The sequence below is a fragment of the Vicia villosa genome, linkage group LG3 (genome assembly GCF_029867415.1).
Source record: "Vicia villosa cultivar HV-30 ecotype Madison, WI linkage group LG3, Vvil1.0, whole genome shotgun sequence".
In the NCBI taxonomy this organism is placed as follows: domain Eukaryota; kingdom Viridiplantae; phylum Streptophyta; class Magnoliopsida; order Fabales; family Fabaceae; genus Vicia; species Vicia villosa.
The window spans coordinates 17,597,057-17,603,174 of NC_081182.1; positions in this window are offsets into that span (position 1 = coordinate 17,597,057).

Sequence of the window (6,118 nt, forward strand, 5' to 3'; positions counted from 1 at the left end):
AACAAAATAGGATGTATCTAGAAGTGCATCTTCGAAATATCTCCTAGGACTTTATTGAATTTCTAAGGTCCTTATTGGCCTAAAACTTGTATAAATATGAGTCTCTCTATTCATATTTTTAACAAAATCACATCACACTAGAATGAGCATATATTAACATGCCGCATTTGTCTACTTCAACAGAGTGATTGCCTCATTTGAATTTAGGGTCATAGAGTACACCTGTCTTGTAGATCTAAAATCCATGTTGGAGAATCTCTTAGAATATTCAAACAATCAAAAAGTTATCAAGCTCGAGTACCGTTCACCCTCGATTGACAGCGAATGAAAAATTCATTTCATCAAGTTTGAGATGAAGACAAGTGAATATTTCAGGGTTATGTGGAGTATATTTCACCATTTCAAAACAAAATGTTTGGTTGAGCTGGATGTAAAAATTGCGAGATCAACCGAAGATATTCTGAAGATGTTGAAATGCCCTACTTAACGAGGAAATGTATTGTTTGATCTACTTTACAATTATCTATATAATATTTTGTTTTTTATGTATGTCATAACAATTATCGATGTTAAATTGTCTTTGTTTCTGCACCTGTTTTATTTTTGCATTTGTTTGTGGTTCAGTGGTTTCCAGAAATACACCTTCATAAGGTATACAAAGATGCATTTCTATATTATATTTTGTCATAAACTTAGGGACTAGCTCAAAAATGGATGGATTGTGTGTGAATGTGGTGCATTCGGAGATGTATTTTTGGATTCTAAGGGTAGTTTTGGTTTTTCACTAGGGTGGGAAACAATGCTTAGGATGGAAAAACAGTCCCCTTTCCCTTTTCCCTAGTCTTCGATTGATTTTGCTCTTGATGGCCCAATCTCAAATTGTGTTCACCAAGAGAATTTTACCTGACACCTCTATTAGACCTCTCACACCATATTACCAACAATATTACCATAATAATTTCATAGTTAAAAAATACTAATTTTCACTATCGATAATAATGTTTCTTGGAGTTTTTGATAAAGCTTATATTTCTAATGACAATTTTGATAGGAGACCAGATATTAAGTAAAAAAAAATTTTTTACCAAATTTTTTGAAATTGCTAAAATTATACTGAGAATTTAAAAATGTCCAGTAAAATTTAAAAGGCTTAAATGCACCCTTGGTCCCTCTAAGTTAGCGAGTTTTTGATTTTCGTCCCTGTTAATTTTTTTTGTTGGATATGAGTCCCTATATCTTACTTTTTGCTTGCGGTTTAGTCCCTAAAGCCAAAATCCGCAGGAAAATCTGCAGGTTTTCCTATGAATTTTCTTGCGGATTTTGATTTTAGGGACTAAAACAAACGCGAAAGTGAAATATAGGGACTCAGACCCAGAAAAAAAACTTACAGGGACGAAAATCAAAAAGTCGCTAACTTACAGGGACCAAAGGTGCATTTAAGCCAATTTAAAATTTTGTTTGCATTTTTACCAGTAATTTAGAAATATATGGTATGCGCGTATGAGTTTTAACTGGTAGTTTTGAAATTGTCGAGGAAAATGCATATATGCATTTTTGTCACCAATTTGAAATTACCAGTAAGAATTCATATATTTATACCGAATTTTTAGAATTGTTTGTATATGTAGGGGTGTGATAGAATATTCTTAAAAAGTCTATAAGTCAATTTTTTTTGAATTTTTTTTTTGTAGGTAGGATGTGACTGCTTAAAAATAACACTACTACATTTTTAAGGGCTCTGACAGTTTAATATAAAACACTACAAGATATTTAAAGGTTGTGAGGAAATATCCAGTATGTTGAATTTTTTGAAACATCTAATAAATCATTTTTTTTGTGGAGAGAGAGAGCCTTAGCCCAAGAAGAAACAACTAAATAGAAATAACTCTAGGAGTATTAATCCTAAAAACATCATGGAGGAGCAACGATAAGACCTCAGCTAGACAATCATCATAAAACCTCAAACCATAGTCGTGATTCATACTCAAATTTTCCTTAACATGTGCAAAAAAATTGGCTTCACAATGAACATGGATAATGCGAACTTCCCAATATATATTTAACCAAAACTTGACTTATTGGATGAGCCTTGGGCCAAAACCAAGGAAATGTCCCTTAGAGTTAATTACATTAGTTACCATTCCCCAGAACTTAGAGATTATGGCATTGTACGTGCCTTTTTTTTTTTGAAAAACCACCAAGCCACTTCCTTGCATTGTCATGAAGCAAGCCTCCACAACTAGCTTTGTTATTCCTTTTTGCAGTACCATCCACGCTTAGTTGACACCAATCAGTCAAGGGAGGCTTCCGATTAATTTGGCAAATATTCGTTTTCCTTGGTTTGACCCGTTATTGTAAGCTAAAACTAGACTTGTATTAGTTGAATATACTCTTTATATCACCTACTAAGTCAACAGGAATCACAAAATCTTCATCATGTGCCCTCTTGTTTCTCCAATACCATAAGGAGTGGCATGTAGTGGCCCATAAGTCTTCCTAGTTTCCCTTCTCGCAATGACAAAATTTGTTGTTTAGATTCTTGTGGATCCAATCCTGCAACCTTGCACCAAAGAAAATTTTCAAACAATTGTCTATAACCAAGGAACGCCATACATATTTAGCATATTCATAATCACGAACAACATGAATCATTGACTCGATAAAGTCACAACTATCTTTACAATAAGGATTAATCAAATTCATTTCATTGGGTATGAGTTTGGTGGAAAGTTTATCATGTTTAACCAACCAGATAAAGAATTTAACTCTCTCAGGAGTTTTTAAGCTCTAAATACTCTTTCAGTCTTTGTCATTATCATCAGTCATGTTAATTGTTTGCAGGACATCATAACCACTCAAACCGAGAATTCACCATTCCTGGTTCCTCTCCACATGCACACATCATCTCCATTGTTAGGACTAGGACGATAAATAGCAAGAATCTCAGTAGTGATGCTTTGGGGGAAAATACTCAAGATCATATATATGTTCCACTCACAATTGTATTTAATTTAATTTGTGGCTTGGTCAATATGGATTCCATTCGGAAGAATTTTTTCAACCTCACCGAGAAGAATTCCTGATGGCAACCAGTGATCTATCTGCACGTTAGTTCTTGTTCCATTACCAATGTCCTAGAAAGAGGGCACTTTCATGGTAGTCTAGTCTTTGGCAATTGTCTTCCAAAGGTTAGAATCAGTATTCTTCATAATGGCGTTTTTAACCCTATCATACTTTCCTTTTAGGACTTGGCACCAAAGTTTACTTTCGCCTCTGATAAGTCTCCACCCAAGCTTTAGAACACAAGCATTGTTTGTTGCAACTAGTCTTTCATTCACGGTCCTCCCATGCTTCTTGGTTTATAAATGGAATTCCAATTCACTAAATGCATATGTTTCTCACCTTCAGAGTCACCCTAGATAAAGTTTCTTTTAACTCACCGAATCTCTTTGAGGCTTTCTTTGGGCATACCACAGGACATCATAGTATAAGTTGGAATAGCCTTGATAACAAATTTTACCAATGTAGTTATTCCTACAAAGGGCAAATGATTCGCTTCCCTACTGGAAAGTTTGGATTTAACACTCTCCATGATATACCTGAACTCCTTATGTCTAGGAGCCTTGCCTGTTAGAGGGACTCATAGGTATTTCCCTAAATCAGAAGTTTCCTTGTAGTTAGGCAGCTGGAGCAACTCTTTCTTTATGGTATTAGTGGTTTTCTTGGAGAAAAGGGTGTGAGTTTTCTCATTACTTACTCTCTGCCTTGAGATCTTGCAAACAAATTCCAAAACATCGTTGACACAGTTCATCTGATTTTTGGTTGCCTTGCCAAATAAGAGAAGGTCATCAACAAACATTAAATGGGAAATATTTGGAAATTTTCTTCTTGCCTTGATGCCTACCCAATCACTTTTTTTACAACCTAAATTATCATATCTTATTCATACAATAGACAAACAGGTAAGGCGAAATATGATTTCCCAACCTAATCCAGTAAACATTTTAATTAACACTGGATATATCAATTAATTCGTGAAAAACCTATTATGAATTTTTGTATGACCTACTAAATTTTTTGAGACAGAGAAATTATTCTGCAAAATATTGTTGATGAAAAAATTTAAAAAAAGTATTTTTAATAATAAAATTATTTAGAGGGTGCGAAATTCAAATGAGGGGTGTTAGATAAAATTCTCGTTTTCCAACTATTACATTGGAGATATTTGCAGCAAAGAATGGAGAATTTATCTTGCCACCCCCAATTTTATACATGTCACTAGGGGTGGAAATAGGCTAGGCTAGGCTAGGCTTTAGAAGGCCTGAGCCTGGCCTACGATAAACTTAAAAGGCCTAAGCCTGGCCTACGGCCTATCATAAGCTCAGTTTTTTGGCCTGGCCTGGCCTTTTTAAAAGTCTGGCCTGGCCTGAAAGCCTATTTAAAAAGCCTGTATCTCATTAAAGTTTTCAATTAATCTATATAACTTAAGAAGTCTTGTAGATCATATATAAGTAAACCTATTTAGCATTTGTTATATATATATATATATATAAATATATATATATATATATATATATATATATATATATATATATATATATATATATATATATATATATATATATATATATATATATATATATGGTATTTAACTTTTTTTTTCCTAATATATATACATACAAGAACCAACTTATTTAATATATTTCTAATATATATATAAATATAGGCCGGCCTATAAGGCTTCATAGGCTTTTTTTAATAGCCTAAGCCTGGCCTATTTAATAAAATAGGCTTTTAAAAAAGCCTAAGCCTGGTCTCTTTATTAAATAGGTCTGGCCTGGCCTAAGCCTATGTAGGCTAGGCCATAGGCCCCTGTAGGCCGGCCTGGCCTATTCCCACCCCTACATGTCACCCCCCAAGTAGGGTGTTTTTACCAAATTATCCTTTTAAAATACCGGATTTTTTGAAATTTCTAATACAGTACCGGAAATTTCATATAAATACCAGAAATTTTGTTGAATTTACCAATTTACCGTGCCTGATGCTACATAGCAAAAATTCAAAATTATCGGTACCAGATATTTCATAATTCCGGTATGTAGCAGTAGTTAAAATTGAAACCGGAAATTTGAAATATCCGGTACTGGAAAATTTCAATTTCTGGTGTGACTTTAGTTCATAAAATTACCGGAATTTTAAAATTCCGGTATAAGAAAAACACCAGAAATTTCAAATTTTCGGTAATACAGGGAGTTATTTTTTTCTCCTTTTTTTAAAACTTGAATAAAATACACGGTGAAATAATGAACCGTCTTATTATATAAATAGAATAAATTTCATACATAGATGCATTACAAAAAAATTACAATCACGTCCTAGACAATTGTTCCCAATGTCTAAACCGACCCGCATATGCTGATTCTCATGCTTTAGCATCATTAAAAAAATCTTCCTCCAACAATTAGTGACGGGGGGGAGTGGACAATCGGGTCTCAACTTTACCTGAACCCAATAATTATCGTTGACAAAACCAATAACAATGATTGTATGTCGACTCGTGTATGGGGGTGAGCTATGAGAAGCAGGAAAAATGTCATGTTCATTCTCATGGAAAGAGAAACAAATACAACACTATATCTAGAAGCAATAGGGTAAACCATATCTGGAATCGACATCCATTTATCCTTACCCTGAACACCCGAGTGTTTTACGAGTAATGAATTCCTAACACATAAGAGACAGTGTCATAGAATAACTTGGAAAACAATTCTTCGTGTTAATGGATTGGAGTATCCAACTACATCCGAACATCATAACATGCATCTTGCCTCCATCCTAATGCAGATGAAATACAACGGAAACCACAGCTTCCATCTAGTTCAACATCAATAATCCAATCGATTTATGGATGAAAGATAGCAGGAAACTGTGACAAGTACTCGCCTTTTGCAGAATTGGTGAAAGGTTGCTTGCCAATTCGCATGGTTGACGATTGACTTCCACTTGGTTGTGTGCATGATCTCTTTGTTGTCTGACTCTCATATGAAGCATCAGCATATTCCCACTGACTTGGATCACGATGCACATCACTTTCCTCACCTTTTCTACTCTTCTTAAC